The following is a 26,287-nucleotide window of genomic DNA, read 5'->3' as shown; positions in this document are numbered from 1 at the left end:
TAGGATTTGGTGAAGTCCTTTTGCTAAGTCGAGTGAAGTGAAGTACTGAGCTCGGCCTAATTTTTCGAGAATATTTTCTATATTTGGCATTGGAAAATTATCACCTACTGTAGCTTCGTTCAGTTTCCTGTAATCAATAACGATGCGCCACTTTCTTTGTGTTGAATTATCTATTTTTTTAGGCACAATCCACAAGGGTGAATTGTAAGGTGAGTTACTCTCTGTGATTATACCGTGATCAAGCATTTCGGCTATTTGCCTTTTTATTTCCTGCTCGTGTATTTGGGGATACCTGTATATGTAGGAATATATGGGTTTATCGATGGTTGTAACGATTTCGTGTTGTATTGTGTGAGTTTGCCCTTCCTAAAAGAATAAATCGCTATTTTTTTATATGATAGATTTGATGTATTCTGCTTCCTCGGAATTCGTATCCTCTCTAATTAGCCTTTTATAAAGATCTTCGTCGGCATTAATTGTTTCTAGTGCATGTACTTCGTTCATATTAAATGGGCATGTACCAACGAATTTCGTTCGTATGTTATTGATTACGAGGTATTCGTCCTAAAGGTTTATATGTGCCTTTAAGGGTGTAAGGATATTATTACCTATTATCCCTTCAAAATTTTTTGCTTTGAAATCTGTGAGCTTCCAGCTCATTAGGTTTCTTCATTAAATTCTTTCGTTATAATTTCGTGTTTAACTTGTGTTTGCCCGCTTAAGGTATTAAATGTAAAAATATTTATCGGTCCCGTTGTCCTGAATTATAGTAGTGTTGGCTGTGTTGCCCTTGGGACTGATCTTGATGGCCTGAAGGTCTAAAATTCCGCCCATATTGTATTGGGGTACGTGACTGTCTTTTGTTGTTATTATCGTATCGTGAAAGTAAACCTGTTCTATGCCGTTCAGAAATGTTTTTAAATGAATGATTCGTTGACGCTAGGAGAAAATTCTACAGGTTTTGTTTGGTCGAATTCATAGTTATTATTTAATTTATCTAATATAGACTTTAAACTATTGTAGTAATAACTCACGTTGGTATATGTGGGGAGAATGGCTTGGTTATAAAGGACATGATAGGTTTTCTTGACTCCATAGCTTTTTATTAATTCCGCTTTAATTTCGTTCCAAGTTGCAGATGGACCCAGTGTCCTGATGACATGAAGCGCTGCTCCTTGAATTTTAGTCCAGATGAATTGTTCAAGCGCCGGGTTGTCATCAAACAGAGAAAGAATAATTTCGACTTCTCTCAAGAAGGATGAGAGATCGTATCCCTTGTTTATGCCATAGTAAGGTTTTATCCTTGCGGCTTCCTTTATTACTTCTGTTGCCGGGACTTGGTTGGCCATTTTTCGTTATATATTATATTATATATCACTTATTTGGCTTTTTTTTACATATTTTATGTATATTTTATTTATACATACATGTATGTATATATATTATTTATATTAATTTTATTTTTATATATATTCTTTATTTTTATTTTGTGATTCACTAGGACATAATTTTGATTATTGTCCTTTCGCTATGTTTTTCCACTCGGACTAAATTTTGATTGTAGTCCTTTTGTATATCTTAGGATATATTTTCCGCACTGGACATAACTTCAGCTATTGTCCTTTCTTATGTATGTTTAGATACATTATTTTTTAACCGACTGCTCCAATTAAGTCGAATGTACTCCGTAAACCAAAAAAAAAAAACAATTATTCGTTTGTTGTTAATGGTTATGCTTTATTTTACATTCTCCCGTTTTGTTATTACAATTATTCGCTTATATTCTACAATAATGCTTACTTAACTAATTAGGCAATACGGGTTGCTGACACTTTTTGTTTACGTTGCCGAAAATGCATTTGTAGTCATTCTGACGAAATCGGAATTATTGGTGCAATTGGGTCATTGGCTCCAACAATCTTGTAGTTTGTCATTATTACTTATTTTGGTTTTGGGACGTTGCGGTGACGTAAAATACTATTGAAAAAAGTGCTTCTTGGATCACCCGTTAGCTATCCTGTTCGGCACTGTGCTATGAGTTAGAAGTTGATGATGTCAGTACGCTAATTTCAATAGGAAGTCTGAAGACGCATCCGGGACAAAATTGATCTTTCCTGGTTTTTTTAATAGTTTATGATTATAATCCTCTATACGGGCCTTCCACCTTTTGAGCTTAGCATTATTGTTGCTGTTGCTCAACTCGAACGTTAACGAATGGTGGTCCGTGAGAATTAATAATAATTTCATTTGCTTCGTACAAATAGATTCTCAATTTATCGAGAGCCCATACTATCGCTAGCATTTCTTTTCCTACTGTCGAATAGTTCTCTTCCGTTTTGTTTAAAGATCTGGAAACACAAGGGATTGGTCTGTCCACTCCAATTTCACTTTTAGAAGGACGGCTCCAAGGGCTGTATTTGAAGCAATCACAGATTTAAAAGATTTATCGAAGTCTGGAAATGCCAGGACTTTTGAAGACATTAGAAATTGTTTAAGGTCGCTGAATATTTTAAGCCTTTCATCTGTCAATGAAATGTATACCTTTTTTTTGATGGCTTTCTTTTATTTGTGCATTTGCGGCTCTAGTCAGGTTTGTGAACGGCTTAGTTTTTTTTGCAAAGTCCATGATAAATCTCCTGTAGTGTGAGACTTGCCCGAGTAAGCTTTTCAGTCCTTTTAGGTTTACTGGAACCGAAAATGTTTTTATGGCAGACATTTTTTTTAGGTCCGGGTCTGCTTTCTTGCGTTATAATATGGCATAAAAATTCTACTTGTGCTTTAAAAAATTTGAATTTTTCCAAATTAACTATCAAACCTGTTTTCTGAAGGTGTGAAATACATCTTCCAAGTGTTCTCCCCTACCCCTTCCTACTATTATGATAAAATCCTTCATTCTGATTTTGTGAAATCCAGAAGTAAGATCAAGGATAGTGAAGTACTTACTCTGTTCCAAACTAGCCAGCGTGTTCTTTGCATATGTCAGGAATACTGTAAACATCGGGAATGGTTACGGCACTTAGCCATTATCGTCTCTCCCTCGAAGGCCCAGTCTTTTTTGGAACTATCCACAAGGGTGAGTTGTAGTTGTTTTAGTGGCGGTACCACATTTCTGAGGGTCAGTGTATAATTTTTCCGGCTTATGATCTCCTAATTCTTTTAAAGTATCATCACCTATGATAACTTCAAAGGATATTAATTTTGGTAAAATGAAGATATTAATACTACAAGTATGTTCGATACCTATACTTTTAAGTAATTTCCGTCGAATTTTGTGAGCTATTTGTAATTGACCTGTGGCTGATTGCACCTTAAATAAATTTTTTAGTTTGCTTACACTTTTCCCTAAGATTTCGCAAACAAAATTATTATTATTCCCTGTATTAGGAACTTCAGGGCATCTCCATTTTTAAGTAAAGTTCTAAGTAGAGTATGCTAGAAACTGGCCCATCTAAAAATTTACCTGTTCAGTTTCCTCATTTTCTTCGCCTTCTGTTTGATGATTAAAATTTTTTTCTTGTTTCCTGGGTATATCACCTGTTGTGAAGGTCGCATTTGGATATTTTTATTAAATATTTGATTTCTTTCGGCAGCGTTAAGCTCTTTTGCCACAATAGCTTGTTTTTTATGTATGAGGCTTAAATGGTGAGCTTTTAGGGAAATTTATCGAAAATAGCGGTCAATCTGTGAGATATGTTATTATATTACAAGCCTTATGACGAATATGTCGTTCAGCGTGAGTTATATATTTATAGATTTGCACGAAAGTATGTTCCCAAGTATACCTCAGCAATGTCCAAATTAATGTAATCAGTCTGTCCCTTTCTCTGTCCCCATTTACCACTTTCCACCTGACTTTAAACCGTACAGGTTGGTAAAATGTGTGATATTTTAATTAAATTAAAATAATTTGGGTTACCACTGAATATGAATGAAATTGGTCTAAACCTCATATCCCTAATATCATACAAATAGTTTCGATCCTCTGGTTGACGTTTTCCACATCAACTCAATTTAGCCTCTTCGGTTGAGTTTATGTCACTAGTTTAATATAAATTGATAAGATACCGAATTTTATTTCGATTCATTCACGATTTCGTCGAATAATGAATGTTGAATATTTTCGCAACATTTCTTACTACAAAGTTTTGCCAACACCTATGTATAAGTACATATAATACATATTATATATCGCCGGCTTTGATCCTTTGAAAATGCAAGAGCATAAAATGTTAGGTTACACCCGTTAGTTTCGGCAAAAGTGAAGTCGCTGATGTTTGTTATTTAAACCAACGAAATGTAATTTCAGCAACAATGGCCAGACTATTGTATTAATTTGCATGCTCGTATTTACATAGACATACTTTTTATTTATTTATTTAAAAACGAAACAATTATAAATAATTATTACACTTATTTATATATAAGGCACTTACTGCTGGGCCTTCGACTTAATTTAAATTAAAAGATTAAAATATTCCAAATATATTACTTAAGTCTAAGGCAAATATAAGTATATAATTTGTACTATATTTATTTAACTTGCAGATTTAAAAGTATTTTACAAAAAAGTTAATGTTATTGTCATCTGTCCGATTGAGTAAATCAGATGGTTTGTTGTCGCCATATATCGAGACTCTGTGTTGTTGTAAGTGTGGGCAGCTATCGAAGATATGAGGTATTGTGAAGTCTTCCGAACTACAAGAAGAACATAGGTTTGTTTGTACCATTCATGAGATGTCCATGTGTAGCAAGTGTATGTGGTATGTGTATCCTGGTGCGTATGAATGTTTTTATATTCTTAGAATACTGGGAAGGGTTTGGGAGTTTATAGTGATGATTGATGTGTCTCAAATCGTTTAGACAACAGTCGGTGATGTGTTGTTTAACATTATTCCTAATATATTTTGTGGTAAAGTATGGAGACGTATGCAGAGGTTCTTTGTTTGCTTCTTTCGCTGGTTTGTCGGCCATTTCATTGCCTTGGATCCCGGCATGCCCTGGTATCCACATAATTTTGATTATTTCGTTGTATTTATAAATAAGGGTTTTATTTTTGTGATCATAGTTTGATTGGTTAAAAATGGCATCTATGGTGGATTTGCTGTCGCTGTTTTCTTTCCATTGCTAGAGGCAAAAAATATCGCTTTCAATATGGAAGCTGTTTCAGCTGTAAATACCGAGCAGTATAATGGCAAAACAAAGGCAGGTATGGTGAGACCGATCTTGTTTGTCAGAGCAAGTGTGGTGGAGGTATCACTTTTAAATCAAACTGTAAAGAAGATTTTTTATATATTTGGTGTTTGTCGTAGGATATTTTGTCTGCCCTGGGTGTTTTTCCTTTCAGGGTCTAAAGTGTGGTTTCGAACTCGTTAAGTGTAATATCGGCTTCACCTTGAAGTGCATTTGGAGAAGGTTGAGTTAAATAGGTTTAATTTTCTATTCGTTTTTTGATTGCGTTAAATGTAGTAGGAAAGTTTGTATCGGAGGAGTATGATAACCAGGTCTCTGCAAATTGTTCGGAGATTTATTGAGGTGTGTAAATGGATGCTGATAGCGTGTTAATATTTGATATACTAAACCTATGTATGGATCCTGCTAGTATCTTTATATCGGACCATATTTGTTTCGGATTAGTGCTGAGGTTTATATTGGCTGTTAGCTTTTCCAATGATAGAGAAGGTCATCGATTGTATGAGATGAGAAATTGGGTGCTATTGTGGATGAGGCAAAGATAATATCGAGAGGTGTAAAGGTACTAAGTGTAGAGAAAGGACTATATATTCGATGATTTCGCCTCTTTAATTCACTGTCAGTGATCCCCACAGTGAACTCCATGCATTAAAGTCTCCCATAACAATGATTTAGAATATTGTCAAATTCTCTATTTGCAAAATTTTGATGAGATGGGACGTAGCAATTAAGAATTGTGAATTTAAATCCAATTTCTATTTCGATAGCTAGGCAAGAGATGTGGCGAACGATAGGAATTTGCTTATAATTTACGGATTTCTCAATGAAAATTGCAATTCCTTGTTACTACACCCTGTTCTTTTATATGTTCAATGATTTCATCGTTTGGTATTTCATTAAGACAAATTTGCGTAAATTGTTCCTTTTGTGTAGTTAAGGTTATGGTGGGGTTTTATTTCTACATCGCATATAAGGTGCGCGACAAAATGATAAGATCACATCGCAGTTAGTACAATATAAGCAAACGGAAATTCTTTAAAAATATTACAAAAATTCTATATACATACCAAAAAGTGCGTTTATTTAAATAAGTGCACAATGCATTGCGACAAAATGATAAGGTCGGTAATTTTGGTAACGAAAATTTTAATACAATTGTAACATTTTTAAGTTATTAATTTATTCAATTTCCATTATTTTCAATTCTTGTATAAACTTTATTGGGCGTGGAATTTATAAGGTTTTACATTACGTCAGAGCGAATTTGTCAGCAAATGTTGCAAATTGCCACATTTAGTTCTTCAATTAATCCGTACAGGTTGTTTTAATATGTGCATTAAATTAAACGTACTTGTGTTTATAAATTGCTTACCTGATGCCAGTTGGTCCTCATATTTCTTTCAGTGAACTTAAAGTTAAATACGGCACATTGTTTTAGATCGTACAATGTGTGGTTGTGCATTGATAGATATCTGAATTGTCCTAATGGATGCTTTAAGACAAAAGATCTTTCTTAATTGTTGTCGCACGTTTCATAGAGTTCGATGCCATTCGTGAAATAGCACGGATTTCACGCGTAATTAGAATCTTTGGCCGACCTGTACTTTTTAATTTCCGGTAATTTTCTCTGTTTTTGACAAAATTTTGTACGACGTATAAAGATCTGCACAAACTTTTGGCAATTTCTATCATTCTTATTTGCAGAGTATACAAAGCAAAAATTTGTTCTTGTTCATAGCTAGAGAGCGACTTACCACGTTCCATTTCCTCTTTATAATACTCAAATTTTAAATACAAAAGCTTTCTGTATCGAAACTAATATCGAGCGCACTAATCAACAGCTTTTTAAAGACTGACCTTATCATTTTGTCGCAATGTATTGTGCACTTATTTAAATAAACGCACCTTTCTTAAATTTAACGGTATCTTTATACATCCCAAAACAGTTTTTTCACTCTTATTTAGATATACATTTTTTTTGATATGGTTACCATTTACAAGGAATTCCCGTTTTCTTACACTGTACTAACTACGAAGTGACCTTATCATTTTGTCGCGCAACTTAGTGTTGTTGTCAGTTTAGGATGATAATCTTATAACAATCCTGGGTAACTGATCCTGATTTGAAATAAAAGCAACACGCTTCTATGCTCAGATCTTCATTTAGACTGAACTTTTATTTTTTAATTTGGATAAAACTGAGTATGTGCACGGTGACATTTGTATATATGTTTAGTTATCTTTATTACTAGCGACACGCCCCGGCTTAGCACGGGTAGAATGCTGATCATAAATACACTACAAAAAACTTTGAACGTTCCGGATTCGCAGGGGTATACAATATATAGCCTATGTCACTCACTGAAAAATTATTAAAATCGAACCAGTAGTTTTGATTTATTCATTACTGCCCGTGGCCCACACGTGTTAAATTTGGAGTAAAACAATTCCCCTTTCCCTATACCAAGAATATTTTCTGCTATCTTTGGAATATCTAAATTCATACACAACATTCTTACTTATTTACTTTTTAAATTTTTACCTATTTATTTGATTTTTACAGCAATTAATATTTATATTACAGATTGTCATTATATACAACGTTCAAAACTTTCTTGTCATTAGACAATACAAACATGTTTTCTCTAGAGGGTACTCATGAAAGAGAGACATACAGTTGGTCATGTGAAAATCAGTCAACGCTTAAATCTAAGCCTGCAACGTTGAGGGTTTGAACCTCCGATTTAATAATGGACATTGCAAAAGATGTCTATACCGGAAACTGTAAACGTTTAAATTGGAAGGGTAAATCCAATGGTATCTGAGGGATTCGGGGAATCAATACATCTTTTCTGGTAACACATTCTGTGAGTACTGTGCACTCTATTATGAAAGTTTTCAGTGATTTTACCAGAAAGCGCGTGCCATTGCAAAGTTACGGTGGATTCATGTTTATTAATAAAATAATAGGACAACCTTCTTTCAACACCATTTTGTGAGCTGGAAATCCAGACGTGTTCGAAGAGTTTAGAATTTCTGTAGGAAAATGAACAGCTTTTTCTAAATCGAGAACAATATCGACCGAATAGTATACTTTCGTCGACGCATCAATCTTTGAAGTAATCAAGTTATTTACCTTATCTCCTTTTCGTTAGTTGGTGACAGAAACGTTCTTTATTTTAACCAAGATGTTGTCTTATAACTTATGTTATCAATGTCAGGATAGACATTGCTGACTAACTCTTACTTTGTGTTAACTCTCCGTTGCGAACTTTTATCAGCATCTCAATAGCTCCACGTGAAGATGACGAAACTCTCATATTAGTTTCAAGCTCTAATTTATTGACATGTGGCCAAAGGCTGGATCTTTTTAGGGAAGATAGCATTTATTTTGTCAGCACGCGTTCCTCGAATCACAACTGGTAGGATATGACGGAAATCTCCTGAGGACAGATGTCTTGTTTGACATGGTAGCTTCGTTCCAAACTATTAATGAGCAGTCACGTATCAATTTTCCTGTATTGCTCTGTTTAGAAACACTACAGATGCTGTTATTATCATTGGTTGCGGTTTTCAGCGGGAACTTGAGTGTAGAGTGTGCGGCTCGGCCTCCTTCCAAAAGCGTAGCGGCAGTGCCGGATGACACAACAGCTAACAATTCCGGTAGATCTCACAGATTGATTAAACATGTTTTTCTTGTACCTCCTGGGGCATCAAGCAAAATCCATTTTCCTTTATTGCATTGAATACTTTTTTCTGATCAATGTTTAATCGTGGCTCTTTTGAGCTATATTTCGTAAAAGTCCTGTTTGATCATATGATGTTTCTCTTGTGTATTCGGCACTGTTAGTTAAATCTGAGTTAGTAGTATAAGCTGGCATCAACAGCCCAAAATCCTTGATCGATTTACATGAAAGTAATTGCACTACTTTTTTCAATTCAAATAATGCTTCGTCAAATATGTTTTAATTATATTGTACATCATCTTAGTTTAATTCTCGCCGCCGCCGAATCTGAACATCACTGGCCATATTTTCTTTAAATTTATTCCATAGATTAACAGAATCAATTACTTGACAAAACGCTACTATGACGGCAACTAAATATCTTAATGATAAAGTATTCGCTGTTGTTGGATGAATCACGTAGACTCTGCCAGGAGCATCCGTTTTTTTACTTCAGGGAAACCATCACCCACAGAACCTTTGTTTTCGCCGTTAAAAAGTTTTAGAACTCTCCATGAATAGTAGCGACGAACTCTGTCATGTGCCAGTGTTTTGGCGAAATCATCTTGAGCACATACCTTGAAAATGCTGTCCATGTTGTATCCCTTGGGTTATTAACCATACCCTTTGCTCATTTTCTAAATGAATTGCAAGGTGGACAATTATGGGAGCCCGGTCGTGCACTTCGAATGTAACGTCCAGACTGATATTTTTCCACTTCATTTGGTGATTGTATGCTGAAAGTGGCTTGATCACTGCCTTTATTAATGTACTTAGTAACATATTGAATTGCACAACTCTATGTTGATGTGGGCATCAAACATTTTCAAAAGGAGCGGATTATAGGGAACGATAGCCCATCCTGTTCTGGCGATCGTCGACGATATTTTGGATATCCGTCATCTTTAGTACTTGTTGAGTTTGGCACACTTCGGAAATTTTTTGCTGCATTTAGAATTTGGTATACATAGAGAGTTCGGGTTTAAAGTCCCGCAAAGGCTATGTACCATATGTTTTTTTACGATTTCGTACAGGATTGGATCTTCATCTTTATCTGATAATTCAGCTGAAATAACTCCGTCAATTTGGTTGGGTCTAATATTGTTCACTAACACACCAGCTGGTGTACAGGTTGCAATCCACGTTTCTGTCATTATATTATATTATATACATATGACAGCGCGGCGGACCGAATATATGAGGCTTGTAAATGGGGTGCAGGAGTTTCTGTACTTTTAAATGGAAGACTCTCTTAACTATATCGTGTCTGTCTTGGGGAGTTAAATTGGTGTTAATATTTTCTTTTATTTCCGGCCAAATTGGGTTACATGTTGCAGTTATAAATAAATCAGGTTTGCCGTAATTTCTGACGGTCCACCTGGAAATGATGAAGGTAGTATAACCAACTGCCCAATGCCGTTGCGGTGTTCATTCGTCTGTAACGCATTCTGAAGATGAATGCTATTTTCGGCTCTCACTATAGTTTGATTATTACGGATGTAGGCCAATTTCTCAGATTCAAATAGAAATTGGTTTGTTAACATTCCATATCTAAGCAAGGTGTTTAATTTGTTACGTCTTGTCATTATACGGTAGCAATAGTAGTTCATACAGCACTCTGTTTTACTCAGAGGTGTACCACTGATTGGGTCAACATTAGAAATATTAATGGCATAACCATTTTCCCCACGACATAGCATCAAAGGATATTGTAAGCTGTTATAAGATCTGTGTTACTCTGAAATTTTTTTGCAAATTATCATCACGATTATGCAATACAATATCTCTTTTGTCAAATTGCTGCCCATCTATCACCACTGCTATTAAAGTCAGGAGTATCTGCTGGAACACTCTCAATCGCAGTGTATCTGGATCTGCAATAAAATATATTTGCTGGAATTTGTGATCATCATTTCGAAGTGGTAGCTCCCAGATAAGTAGTACACTTGACCTTGAGTTTTAAATGTAGGTATGAACCCACGCGCAACGACTTGCTTACTCTTAAAAGAGGTGATTATAATGGCGTATGTTGCGCATGAATTGTTTGAATTTCTGATGATCACCCGTAAGAGGAGAGTGGAGTGGCTTAGGTGGAGGGAGAATTTCTTCTAATTTAATTTTTCCTCGTAAGCAACACATGTCTTTCGATTCTTCCTTGAATTTCCATGCCAAGCAATGTTCACACACTACTGACATAGTTCCTATTGATACTATACAATCGTCCTTGTAAGAAATCGAAGGATCGTAATTCATGGCAGAATTTCTTTATTTATCCATGAATTAGAAACTCGTGTTGATGATTCTCTGGCTCTCTGTATTCGATGTCTATCCCTATCTCGGATTCGGTGAATATCACGCTCTACTGAAGATTCTTTATTTCTCTCTCTTAGCTCTATATTTATCCCGAAGCTGACTGAGTCTAGGCTCACGCTTTACTGACGATTCTCCGTCCCTCTGAACCGTATGCCCATCTCGATCCCAGCTGTGACGAACCTCATGCTCTACTGAAGATTCTCTCTCTCTTTCAGCTCTATACCTATCCCAAACGTACTCTTCTTGCATTTACTGTACTACGACCTATGTTCGAACGACGACGTCTTCCAGACATTACTTTATAATTTCTGTACAAAATTTACTCAGATCTATATAAATGATTTACCTCAAGTTAAACTACGAATTTAATTAAATTAAAAATACTTAAAAAATAATTTGCTATTCGTGCGACTAAAAACCAAAGATAATCAACAATCATCAACAACAAAAGATACCTATTATATTAAGTTGTTTTTCTGGACTTACATACCTCACTTTAAGTTACGATTTTTGAAAATAATTTCCCTAATATTAAATTGATCTAACTCTAAATTTGAACCAAGATCTTAACAGAAAATTCTGATCCATTAATTATGGTTTTATTTAATCTAATCTTATCCAATCTTATGTACTTATAATTACTATAAGTCCGATTTAAAAATTAACCTTAGAATAGAATATCATTTATATTAAAAACTTCTATCATACAATTATTTATCGTAACTTACTTACAATTATTGATACGTTGTCGCACTGAAAAGCACGTTTTCATTAAGTACTGTTATTTTTCTCGCTAGAAAGCTCCGATAATAAACGCTGTCGATCGCTACTAAATTCAAAGTGATATAGGGAGAACCGCGGCCTCCGACGAGCTATTTATAGGCACGCTCCCGCCGCCCCGGCCGGGCGGTACCACCTCAAACGCTACGTTCCAGGGCCAATTATATTGTTTCTTTCCTACGTGCCTTTTTTATTTGAAGGAGATTGAATTAGCAATTCTACGTTTACATTTGTATTTTCATTTTATTATATATAATATTATACCTATTACCAAGATTCCAATTGCTATTAATAGTATTGTTAGTGCGATTTCGCATAATTTGAGTAAATTTAGTTTACAAATTGCTCTAATTAATTTCATTGTGAATGTAAATAACTGAGGCAACAGTTCCTACTTCCTATCTGAAACGAGTATACCATTTAACTTTGCGAGAGTATAACATGTTCGAATACATCCGAACTTAGCCCTTCCTAACTTGTTTTCTCTTGGTTTATTATTATTTCTATGAAATTTATTAATTTTTTAAACTGTAATACATCGGTTTCTTTTTCATTGTGAATATATTTTTCTGCTACAATAACTTAATTGTTTTGATTTTCGTATCTCAGTTTTACAAATTTTAAAATTTATTAGTGCATTTCCTTCATATTTTATATGCTTTTTTTATTAGGATTGTATCGTCTTCGATATCATCGATTATTGTTTCATTATTTTATTTAAATTTACGTTGGTTGAACGGACAAGTGTTCATTTCTTTCAGATTTTTGAAATGTGTCCCTTATGTATATTAATATGTTTTATTTCCTATTGTAATTGAGTATTTCTGTTCTCCTATCATTTCAAAATATTGCCTATTAGGTAATGGGGTTATTAGTGTTAGATCTGCTTTAATGTATGTAATCGATATTTTTATAGCTAAGAGTAATGTATCATCTTTATATGAGAGGAATCCTGTCTCTACGTGTTTTAATTTATAAACATCAATATTGAATCTTTCAATTCCCTCTGTTGATAATATACTAGGGTGTAATATATTGTGCTTTGCTGAAGCTATGTTGTCCTGAATTTGTTCTATTTTTCTTTCTAAGCGCTTAAGTCTAAGCATTTGATTGGAGTAGAGCATGTGTTTTATAATTTTGTTCGTTTGATTTGTCTAGTTTTTCAAAGGTTTTTAGTATTTCTATCCTGTCGTCATTTATGTATATTTGTTGATTTACTGCTCTTATTATATTATGGTTATTTATTGCTATTACTTCTAGATATTGTAATATGTTTTCCCCATTTTCATTGTCCATTGTTCCGAAAAGCCATTTTTGTGTAGTCCCTACAATATTCAGTAATCCTCTACGTTTTCTGTTTTTTTCTATTGGCAATAAAGTGTTTATTTATTTCCTCATATAACATTTCCCTGTCATTCCTGTTGTATTTGTTGAAATTATTTTCTAAGTTAATTTCAATTTTATTTATGAATTTGTTTAACAATTTCGTTATGTTTTTTAGAAGTCTAAGTAATATTTAAATTGTGTTTGATGGGGTTTCTATCGAACTTATTGATGCGTTTCTGTATTTATTTTTGTAATTTAGGGTAATAGTGGGTTTTCTTTATTCCTTCTAATATTTCATTTATTCCCCTGTGATTATTTTCTAGGTGTTTCTCTTCTATCAATGTTAAAAGTTGTCTGTTATATCTTTTAAAATTATGTTTCCTTTCATTATTTTTAGGCTTGCATTATTTGCGAAACATTTTATATATAACTCTTGAAATTGTACAAGAAGAAATAATTTGCCATCTGGGCAGTAGATTACGAATAATCCTTTTTCTGGTAGATTCTCTCGCATTATTTTTCAAATATCGCTTTCATTTGTTACCTTTATTATGTTTCTTATTTTCTTTTGATGTATTATTTTCTTTGATATTGATTGTCTATGCGCTCTTTGAATTATAAGTTGATTTATATATATATTGATTGCATTTTCCGTAATTTTTATGAAGTATGTATGTGAATTGAACAACCATGATGTCCAAGAGCTTTGGTTCCAAAAAGACGACGCAAAATGTCACACAGCTCGTGCCACAATTTATAATATTTACTATAATTAATTATAATTTCACGTTTTGGAGCTGTGAATTGGCCTCCAAGATCTTGTGATTTAACACCGCTAGACTACTTTCTGTGGGGTTATGTAAAGGCATTGTTCTGTGCACACATGCCAACAAATGTTGGAAAAAGGCATCGAAAATTGGACGTCCACATTGGGCTACATCCGAGCCAGCCGTGGCGGTCATATGCCAGCAATCATATTTAAAATGTAATGCCACAAGGTTATCTTTCGGATAAATAAAATTCATGGCAATCGAATAATCTAACGTTGTTTTTTTGCAATTTAAAATTCAATTCCATAATATTATTATTTACATAATTTAGTCTGCTTATACCATCTGCAATTACAATTTCTCTTCTTTTTATGTAGTTAATATCAAAATCGAACTCATTCAGCTTTATTTTCCATCTTTGGAGTTTAGTTTTTAGTTCTTCTAGGTTGTTCAGTCAAACTATTGGTCTATGATCTGTTTATTGCCCAAACTATTGCAAGTAACTCTTTTTTTCATGCCCGTTTAGTGATCTACTTGCATAACAAATAACTTTATCACTTTGTAATAATGCTGCTCCTTAAGCAAAAATGCTGGCATCTGTCACTAGTGTCAAAGCTTTATAAAAATCTGGGTGGATAAAAATTGGATCTGCTATTATTAGCTCTTTTAATTTAGTAAATGCTTTTATATAATCTTTATCATTTTGATTAATTTTCGTATCTTTCTTCAAATACTTAATAATGTGATATGCAACTTTCGAGTTATATTTGATAAACCTTCTATAATATCCTGTAATTCCTAAAAATGCTTTTATCTCTTTGACACTTCTTGGAAGTAAAATCTTTTCTACTATTGCTTCAATTTTTTCTGGGTTTGGTTTAATACCTTTTCTTGTAATCATATGGCCTAAGAATTTTGATTCTTGTTTTAAGAAATCGCATTTATTTATTTGTATCTTTAAGTTTTTCTCTTTTAATCTGAGTACAATTTTACTCAACGATTCCAGGTGCTCTTCTACGCTTGTAGAAAACATAACACTAGGATATCATCCATGTATACAATGCAAATTTTCCGATATATTCTTTTAGTATTTCGTTCATTAGCTTCTGGAACGTTGCTGGTGCATTTCGCAATCCAAAGGGCATTCTAAGAAATTCATAATGTCCGTTTGCAGTGGAGAACGCTGTTTTATGTATGTCCCGTTCGTCCAATTCAATTTGATGAAAACCTTTGGCTAAATCAAGTGTTGAAAAATATTGGCATTGGAAATCTGTCTTCTGTAGTTACGCCAGAGAACTTAAAACAACGAGAAGGTGCAGGTTCGACAGCGAACAATTTGTAGGATTTTATCAAGGAGTTCACCTCACATGCACGAGAAACAAATAACATTTCTCGCTTTTATAACAGCGGTGAATCTGTAAACATACGCTCTCTTAACATAACCAAACGGCGAATATTAAAGAGAATATATATGTATGCCAAACTGGGAATATTGATATGTTATTTGAAATATATTCCGTTTTATTGAACTATTATTTATTATTATTTTTAAATTATTTTATGTTAATTCATTTTTACTTTCTTGTGAGTTATTAATAATAATTTAAACATATTTTGATATATTTCTTAAAATAATTCAAGTGCTTGACACCATTATGGAGTCATAAAAGTACAGAATTGTGTTTTGCCATCGGCATTTTCATATCATGTGTAAAAATATTTGTAAATTTGTCTACAAACAACATATGTATGTAGATATGAACACTCATTAATTCATGTGAAATCTGCGTTAACACGGTCAACCAATGATCGAAGCTCACGTTCTTTGCTTTTATGTCAAAGAGTCAATCTGTCGAAGGACTGACGCGACGACAAAGCGTCACAACATTGTGTTGTTGGTAGAAAATCCGAGATGTGCCGAAAAATAACCGAACGCTCGCCGATTGTCATCACTTCCCTTGCCGCTCTAACAGCTTTGCCCACAAATCATTGTAGGTATGTATGTTTTTATATGAACATGCATACATATTGACGAAGATTTTTGCAAGCCACGTAAAAATATTTTAGAATTGTGCAATATTTTAAATCGACAAAAGCTTTGTTGCCACTTTTGTCATTGATTTCTGTGTTTTCTGTGTTTGCAGGGTTGTCACTTTTCCCTTCTAGAGGGAACATCAGAAATATGTTTAATTTATGATTTCTAGCTTTTGGCATCGTCGCGAAAAACGCTTGTGGGCAAACGCATGCTCGGGGAGATGTGTAAGTCGTTTGCTTTTATGAATGAGACGACTTAAGTAGCTTATTGATTGTGCCCCAGCGTTCATGAATGAAAATGTTGTTGGTGTGCGATTTACTACAAATTTAGGATTTGTTAATTTGGCTGCCATATTGATTTCTGCGACTATTTGAGACAATTGTTGTTTTGTACAACAATGTTTGTATTTTGCCTATTGGCTGACGTACTTACATTTGTACGCTTAAATGTATGTAGATTTGTGTATGCATTACTTATTTTGCGCGGTCGTACTCATATTTGTATATACATACTTACATATAGAGCAGTGCGCCCACTTGTTTTCATTGATAATTGGTAATATATTATTACAAGTATATTATATAATATAACATATTGATGTACATACATAAATTATTAATTCTGTAACAACTGAAATTAGAAAATTATGAAAATAGTAAAATATCATTTCTTGCATAATCTTTCACATTTTATCAATGTAGCATTTGTGCAAAAAAATCATATTTTATCAATTTTTCATCATAAAAATCGTTTATATGACAAAAAATAATCATACATATGTGTAGTGGCATTTGTATTTTTTGTTTTCTCATTCATTTAGCTTCATTATTCATTTATATTGGGAGATACGTAATTTGTCAAAGAACGTTGTTATAAAATCTCATTTCTGTTAAATAACAGCAAATATTACAGAAAATGGTGAACTCCTTGATCTCAATTTTTCAGCCAACCAATCGAGCATCATACAAAATTCAATTTGCACCTTCTCGTTGTTTTAAGTTCTCTGCTTAAAAGAACGAGAAGGCGCAGGTTCGATAGCGAACATTTGTAAAATTTTATCAAGGAGTTCACCTCACACGCAGAAGAAACAAATAACATTTCTCGCAGAAGAAACAAATAACATTTCTCGCTTTTATAACAGCGGTGAATCTGTACACATATGCTCTCTCAACAAGACCAACCGCCGAATATTGAAGAGAATATACTATGTATGCCAAACACAGAATATTGATATGATATTTGAAATATAATCCCCTTTTATTGAACTATTATTAATTATTATTTTTTAATAATTTTATGTCAATAAATTTTTACTTTAATATGAGTTATTAGTAATAAGTTAAAAGTATTTTGATACAATAAATTTCTTAAAATAATTCATGTACCTAACACCATTATGGAGTCACAAAAGTACAGAATTGTGTTTTGCCGTCGGCATTTTCATCATAGATAAAATGATCCGAAACTCATCTCTTTGCCTTCTGAGAGAGCTCATGAACTTTCAGTACTGCCAAGAAAAACCACGAGTTCATGAGCTACTGAACAGATGACAACCAAAACAATGAACTACCACTAAGAATAACGCAGAAAAAAATTGCGAAATCAGTGCGTAATTTGTGAGATCAGATTTTTTGTTGACTTTTACGTATATTTGTAATCTTTATTTAAAGAGTTTTAATATAGTTTTGTTTTTAAGAAAAAGCGGGTATTTTCTCGCAAAGTATTGTTTTGTTTAGCAGTACCAATTGGCAACGTATATATAATACTTATTTTAGTTAGAATTCCCAGCAAATGTTAAGTAAACTTTGACTTCCCAATAAATTATCAAAAGATATTTGTTAATTGAGTATATAAAAAAGAAATAAGGATCATGTTTAGGTTATTTAAAACTTGTGTGTTTTTAAATATTAAAATATTTTGTTAAATTTAGTTTTAAAAGTAAATTTTGAAAATCTTTTGTGATTGAAATATACACGTACATATATTTAGACGTCATATAGGATATCTAGCTCGTTAAACTAATTTTAATTATGTATATTTTTCTGGAAAATGGAAAACGAAAAATACCCCAGAAATACATAAAAAATATCAAAACGTATTTCTTTCCTTAATGGCACCACTGTCAAATGTCATAAAAAATGTGGACTTTGACAGCGCTCTCTCGAATCAAAGAGTTTCGGATCATTTTATCCATGATTTTCATATCATATGTACATGTAAAGAAATATGAAAATAAAATATTTGTAAATTTGTGTACAACCAACATATGTATGTAAATATGCACACTCATTACTTCATGTGAAATCTCCGTTGACACGGCAAACCAATGATCGAAGCTCACGTTTTTTGCTTTTATGTCAAAGCGTCAATCTGTCGAAGGACTGAGGCGACGACAAAGCGTCACAACATTGTGTTGTTAGTAGAAAATCCGAGATGTGCCAAAAAATAAACGAACGTTCGCCGATTGTCACCGCTTCCCTTGCCGCTCTAACAGCTTTGCCCACAAATTATTGTAAATATGTATGTTTATATATGAGCATGCATACATATTGACGCAGATTTTTGCGAGTCACGGAAAAATATTTTAAAATTGTAATATATTTAAAATCGACAAAAGCTTTGTTGTCACTTTTGTCAATTTTTTCTGTGTTTTGTGGGCTTGCAGGGTTGTCACTTTTCCTTCTAAAGAAAACATAAAAAAGTTGTTCAATTTATGATTTCAAGCTTTTGCTATCGTCGCGAAAAGACGGTTGTAGGCAAACGCATGCTCGGGGAGATGTGTAAGGCGTTTGCTTTTATGAACGACTTAGCTTATTGCATGTGCGCTAGCGTTCATGAATGAAAAGGTTGTTGTTGTGTGATTTACTACAAATTTAGGATTTGTCAATTTGGCTGCCATATTGATTTCTGACGCTGCACAGGCTATTTGAGAGAATAGTTGTTTTTGTATAACAACGTTTGTATTTTTTCTATTGGCTCATATACTTACATTTGTACGCATGTATATATATATTTTGTTTTGTTTTTTGTTTTTTGGTTTTTTACGAGGAGGAAGCATCGAAAGCCTGAACCCTACGTCAGTGTGAAACTTTAATCCAACTAAAACTCCTACCGTCATGTACCTTTCCCCCCGGTACCACCATCAAGTATGCCGTCGGGAGGATGGTTGAGTTGAGTGCTCATACGTTTGTAGTAGTCTCCATGCATTCAGTTACAAGTTGCATTTACTTGGCCCCACCTCTGTTGGTATTAAACCCGCCCCGTGCAATGTTTGTCGCCAAACCCTTCCCTTATGCTTTTTTTACTTTTGTTTTAATGCGTTTGTTTGGTCCGCGTTCTAGTGGTCCGTTAAGTTTTGTAGTTCTCTTCTGAGGGTTTTCATGATTTTGGCGGCTATTTCGCATATCGCATCCCACTTAGCTTTTGACTCCATCATTTGGTCTACTAAGCTTTCGGGGGTTGGGTCTATACCGAATGCACTCTTGAGGAATCGTCTCTTTTGCTCGTATTGCCGACAATGGAACAAGGTATGCTCTACATTTTCAATTGTCTCGCCACCGCATTTATCAGCCCTGTCAGAACGTACCTCGCCGTGTGGTCTTTTTAGCCATGGGTCAATGTTGGGAATCAGTCGGAACGGCCAACGTCCTTTTTGACTAACTTCCCATCGTCTTTGCCAACTCTCCACCGTCTCCGCTCGGGCATTTCCTTTTACGGTTCTGGGTGGTAAGTCCGTTACAGGCTTTTTGGTCCACGTCGGTAAGATTTTGTTTAGAGTGTTTTTCCTCAAACCTCGGCGCCATAGAGAGTGACGGACTTCAGAACTCCAGCCAGGAGTCTTCTCCTATTTTGCTTCGGTCCACGGGTATTGAGCATCATTCGTGTTCGGGCTCTACATGTTTTTGCAGCTTTTTCGCAGGTATAGGCTAAATGTTCTTTAAAGGAAAGTCTTGCATCAAGAACAATTCCTACGTACCTCAGCGCTGGTTGTGTAGTTATACACGCACCTTTTATTCTGAATGTAGCAGTCTCTCGGGTTTTTCTGCCAGTAATAAGCACGGCTTCCGTTTTGCTCTCTGTTAGGGTAAGTCCATTAGTTTTAAGCCAATCATTAATTAAAGATATTGTTGCAATAACCAGTGCAACAATATGTTCTATGTGCTTAGCTGCCACCAAAACAGCAATGTCATCTGCAAATCCTATGATGTGAACATTTTTGGGTACCTTTAGTCGCAGTGCTCAGTCGTACATGATGTTCCAGAGTAACGGTCCGAGTAGAGATCCTTGTGGTACACCACCGGTGACTTTATATTCCCTATAGCCGTCGCTTGTATCGTAGCTCAGAATTCTTTCATTAAAGTAGCTTACGATTATGATATAAAGGTAAAGAGGCATGGTCGATGGTGGATCTTGCTTTTCTGAATCCAAATTGATTCGGGGATAATCCGCCAGCGTCATCGATTGCTTTGTTTAGGCGTCGGTATACAATTCGCTCAAGGATTTTTCCAGTGGAGTCCAACATGCAGAGTGGCCGGAAATGGGACAGGTTTGTCAAAGGCTTGTTGGGTTTTGCCAGTAATATTAGATGCTGCTATTTCCATATCTTAGGGAAGCAACCTTCCTTAATGCATGTGTCATACATAACTCGGAAGGGGTATGTGTTCTTAGTTATCGCTGTGGAATTCCGTCTGGGCCCGGGGCTTTAGATGGGTTTAATCGGTCTTCTCGGACCTCTTCGTTCGTAACAGACGGTATATATGGGGCTAGTTCTATAATTGCTTGATGAAGTTGGGAATGCAGTGGTCGGGTTGGGAAGAGTAGGTCGGCATTTGCCCACGAGAACGGAGTTTTGCCATTACCACCTTATATGCTAGCCCTCCGGCATTGTCTTCAACGTCGTCGCAGAGTTCCAGAAAGTGTTCTCGTTTGCTTTTCTTAATGGACTGCTTTAATAGCTCTTGTCCTTGAAAAGTCTTTGGAGGGGTATATGGTCAGGGGTGCCACGTGACCTTTGATATGAACGTCTTACCTGCTGGCATGCTTTTCGCAGTGATGATTGCGTCGTGTATGTTTGGACATTGATGCGTCACATGCTTTTTTAAGATGGGAGATAATTATAGAGGCTGAACTATTTGCCAAAAGCGGGTTCTCGTGTAGCACAGTGGGCTTAAAGGTTTCTTCAAAGAGCTCATGGTCGACCGTTTTAGTTCTCCAGGAACATCTCACTAGGGTCGGTTCATTCTGCCGTATGTGTGCGATATTTATTTCAAATATAATGGCACAGTGCTAAAAGTATAATGATCACTTATTTTCAATTTAAATCTATGGACAAGATTTGATTTGACGAAAGTCAGATCTATCACCGAATGACGCCCATCTTTGTTGAATGTGGGTTGGTTGGTGTTTAAAAGCACAAGGTCAAGGGCAGCAAAGGCTTTACCCCTACTATTAGTTATTTTGCATCCTCATTCAATAGCCCAGGCATTAAAGTCGCCGGCTATTACTAGATTAGTTTTACTTCTGGCATCAGTCACTAGACAGTCGATGAAATTCTTCGTCATTGATACTGGGAGGCAAATAGCAAATTGTTGCTCGAACAAAGCCATTTGAAGGGTAAGGGTTTTCCTGCTGTAGAGAGTTAGGGTTGCATTTCCATATCGCCGCTTTATTCCTCGAATCGCACGTCCAGGCACCTTCAACGATTTTATAGGGTTCACTAAGTAAGGCCACATCGATCTGCTTCTCAAGCACTGACTGGTTTAATAGGTCATGTGCTGCTTGACCGTGGTTTAGGTTAGGTTGTAAACACCTAATATTATTTTTTGAGTTTGAGCCGCCTTCTTGTATACCGGGCATCTGACGCTCCCAGTAAAGTGATCAGTTTCACTAGAGCCAGCTTTCAAGCAAAGCATGCATTTTGGCTTCTTGGTACAGTCCGTAGCCTGGTTTTTACATTCACATTACCACATCTTCTACATAGCTTAGACCTGTCCTCGTTTTCGCAGCTTTTCGCTGTGTGGCCATAATCGAGGCATCTGTAGCAAAATTGCGGCTGCCTGTATTCTCTGATACGGCCTATTACCCACCCTACTTTTAATTTCTTGGATTAAAGCAGTTTCCTTGCATTCTCAACTGGGAGTTCAATAAGCGCTGTTTGGCTGCCTCTGTAGGATTTTCTCAGGCTCTTTATAGCTGAGATCGTCAGATCGTTGTTACCCAACTCTCTCTGTAGAGCATAAAGTACCTCTTCCTTGGTTGTAATTTCATCCAAGTCTTTACACTCTATAGTAAAGAAGGCATTTCCTCATTATTTCCTGCGAGTCGGCTGACATTGCTGAACCACTTAGTTGCAGCAGCATTTCACCGCCTTGTGTTTTACGAATTCGGGTAACTTTCTTTTCGAATTCGCTGAGAGTAGAATCGAAATTAATTTTCCTAAGAATTTCGGCATAAGTAAGATTTCCATTCTTAGAAATTAATATCGCCTGGGGTTTTGTTTTTGGGGGTTTTGTGATTTGTGGTTTAGCTTTTCTAGCTACAATATTCCACGGCGTTGTTTTTGAACTTTGAGGGTCATTTGGGTGATTACCTTTATTTTGTTGGGTTTCCTTGGGTCTCTTTGATGGTGGGTTTACAGCGCCTTGAAAAGTGTGAGGTATAGCGCGGTCATTTGTTATTATTGACCGCTTAGTTTGACCAATCAAATTTGTATTTGCGCAAGATTTTGGCGAGTTTGTGCATGTTCGCTTAATTTGATGCTGAGTGTGCTCATCTGCTACTGGTTCATCAGTGTGCATAGTGCGGCCTCTTTTCGTCTGAATGATTGAGTGGGTTGTTGACCCTTTGAATTCAGCTAGTGCTTGTTTTTGTAGCTACGATGTCCTATCTATGATATTTTTCATATTCTGGTTCACATGGCTTTGTTTTTGGCCATGTGTGAGAGCGATTAGTGCATCTATGAGCACTCCCAATGCAGTGAGCACATTCTCTCCTTCGCTCATGTTTATGATGGGGTCGGTTTTAGTGTCGCTTTTTGTTGATAGCAGATTGACTACGATCAAGTTATCAGCTGTTCGCATTGGTTTATATATGTATATACATATGCAGATTTGCGTATGCATTACTTATTTTGCAATATCATACGCATATTTGTGCATACATACTTACATTATACAAAAACAACTATTCTCTCAAATAGCATGGGCAGCGTCAGAAATCAATATGGCAGCCAAATTGACAAATCCTAAATTTGTAGTAAGTCACACAACAACAACCTTTTCATTCATAAACGCTGGCGCACATGCAATAAGCTAAGTCGTTTCATTCATATAAGCAAACGCCTTACACATCTCCCCGAGCATGCGCTTGCCAACAAGCGTCTTTTCGCGACGATGGTCAAAGCTAGAAATCATAAATTGAACAACTTTTTTATGTTCCCTCTAGAAGGGAAAAGTGACAACCCTGCAAGTTAACGGCAGCCTCCATACAGTAGCTGTACGCTCATTAAAAACAAAACTGTATCTTTGCACTTAGCAATAATACAGCTTCTTAATAAGCATCTTTGCTTATTTAAGTAATCAATATTACTTTTTATTAAGCTAAGACCACCCATACAATCTAAACAATAAAACCAATTACTGTATAAGCGAATGTTGTAACTGACACTTATTGTAAGAATTAAGCAAATAAGAAAATTGTATGAATAAGAGTAAATTGAAATAAAGAAATTCAGTTATCCATCATGATCACTCAAACCATCATATTTGATTTCTTCCGCGCGTTTGCCGAAAACAATATTTTTTTAACACTTGATAAACGAAGGAAGTTAATTTGCAAGCCCACAAAACACAGAAAAAGTGGCAACAAAGCTTTTGTCGATTTTAAATATTTTACAATTTTAAAATATTTTTCCGTGACTCGCAAAAACCTGCGTCAATATGTATGCATGTTCATATATAAACATACATATTTACAATAGTTTGTTGGCAAAGCTGTTAGAGCGGCAAGGGAAGCGATGACAATCGGCGAGCGTTCGTTTATTTTTCGGATATATCTATATTTTCTACCTCGGACTATTCTCGGATTTTCTACCAACAACACAATGTTGTGACGCTTTGTCGTCGCGACAGTCCTTCGACAGATTGACTCTTTGACATAAAAGCAAAGAACGTGAGCTTCGATCATTGGTTGACCGTGTCAACGGAGATTTCACATGAAGTAATGAGTGTTCATATCTACATACATATGTTGTTTGTAGACAAATTTACAAATATTTTTACACATGATATGAAAATGCCGATGGCAAAACACAATTCTGTACTTTTATGACTCCATAATGGTGTCAAGCACTTGAATTATTTTAAGAAATATATCAAAATATGTTTAAATTATTATTAATAACTCACAAGAAAGTAAAAATGAATCAACATAAAATAATTTAAAAATAATAATAAATAATAGTTCAATAAAACGGAATATATTTCAAATAACATGTCAATATTCCCAGTTTGGCATACATATATATTCTCTTTAATATTCGCCGTTTGGTTATGTTAAGAGAGCGTATGTTTACAGATTCACCGCTGTTATAAAAGCGAGAAATGTTATTTGTTTCTCGTGCATGTGAGGTGAACTCCTTGATAAAATCCTACAAATTGTTCGCTGTCGAACCTGCACCTTCTCGTTGTTTTAAGTTCTCTGCTTCAACGAGCTCTCAATTTCACAAGCACATAAATATATACTAACAAGTCCGTGTATTGGGGTGTACCTAAATACATCAACATAAGGACATAAAAAATATTATTGAATTAAAAGTGCGATTTTTATCAATTAAATTAAATAAAGCATTATATTCAAAATAAAACCACAACAAAATAATATCGCAAGTAAATGCAGTTGACACTGAAAGAATAAATAAAAGTTATATATTAATAATTCATTGAAACATTATATAAATAACATAACAAAAATGGTTAATGGCGACAAAGGTCAAACTACACCTGTAGGAGCTACGAGACACGATACTGCACTCGATTTTCATCTTCACCGATTCAAGACATCTCTGAATCATTATTGGAATGGCTCAATGACGCCATAGTAGATTATGACAATTCAGATCTACCACAAGATTTTAAATCATCGGCTTACGCACTATACGAAAACTGCTAAGACCAGTACGAAGAAACAAAAGCTATGATTTCTGATCAATTAAAGCTAATAAAAGCGATTGCACCTACTCCACATCCGAGAGTAGAGCCACAAATTCAAAGTCAAGAGGCAGGTTCAGGCATCCATCTCGAGGTGCCCGCATGTGACACAGAAATATTTTATGAAGGTTATGAAGAATAGCCGTCCTACATGTTCACTGCCGTATATATCAACCATCCAAAATTATCAAAAGCGCAAAAATTGTATCACCTCCGATACAAAACTAACGGTCAAGCAGGCGCAATAGGAAAACAGTTCGCACTAAATGACGACAATTTTAATTTGGCTTGGGAAGCTCTAAAATCCAGATATGAAAATGAAAAAATATTGGTCGATAAACAAGTAACGACACTAATAAACTTGCCTAAGATTCAAAAACAAACCAGTGAAGAGGTTATAAGACTACAACCCACTGTTTCAAACTGTTTGTCGGTTTTATCGACACAAATTATTCTCACAGACAGCTGGGACCCTATACTGGTAAACATATGCACTGCCGCATTACCACAAAAATCGTTACTTTTATGGGAGCAATCGCTCTCATCACGAAAAAAATGCCCCACGTGGCAACAAATGAAAGACTTTCTAACTACCCAGTACGAAATCGGTGAAAGGGTAGACAAAAATCTAATTAAAACAAAAATTGTACAACACGACCTAAAAAGAAGCTTTAATAGACCCCAAGCTAGTAGCAAAAATAAATTAAACAGAAGCTTCTACAAATCTCAATCGTTCACATCCGAACAGTCATGCGAACTATGCACGAGAGGGCATAAACTACAATCGTGCGAGAAATTCAAAAAATTAAAAATTATAGAATGAAACTATTTCGTGAGATCAAAACAATTATAAACAAATTGCTTGTCACATGCGCATACATATAAAAATTGCAAAAGCAAATTCAATTGCTTATATTGTCACAAAACACACCACTTAATGCT

General features: G+C 35.1%; 1 protein-coding gene across 2 annotated transcripts in view; it reads left to right on the top strand.

Annotated features, from left to right (window-relative positions):
* Positions 1-26,287, top strand: part of dpr19 (defective proboscis extension response 19) — a 334,249-nt gene that overhangs the window by 49,659 nt on the left and 258,303 nt on the right. The window contains exon 2 of one of the 2 annotated variants that reach the window (XM_070106628.1): positions 7,775-8,057. The exons of the other annotated variant lie outside the window; for it this stretch is intronic. The gene's annotated coding sequence lies outside the window, so the exon portion shown is untranslated. The remainder of the gene's footprint in view (positions 1-7,774; positions 8,058-26,287) is intronic. 2 annotated transcript variants of the gene reach the window in all.

The sequence above is a fragment of the Bactrocera oleae genome, chromosome 3, assembly GCF_042242935.1.
Source record: "Bactrocera oleae isolate idBacOlea1 chromosome 3, idBacOlea1, whole genome shotgun sequence".
Taxonomy (NCBI): domain Eukaryota; kingdom Metazoa; phylum Arthropoda; class Insecta; order Diptera; family Tephritidae; genus Bactrocera; species Bactrocera oleae.
This window is presented reverse-complemented; position numbering and strand designations above follow the sequence as displayed.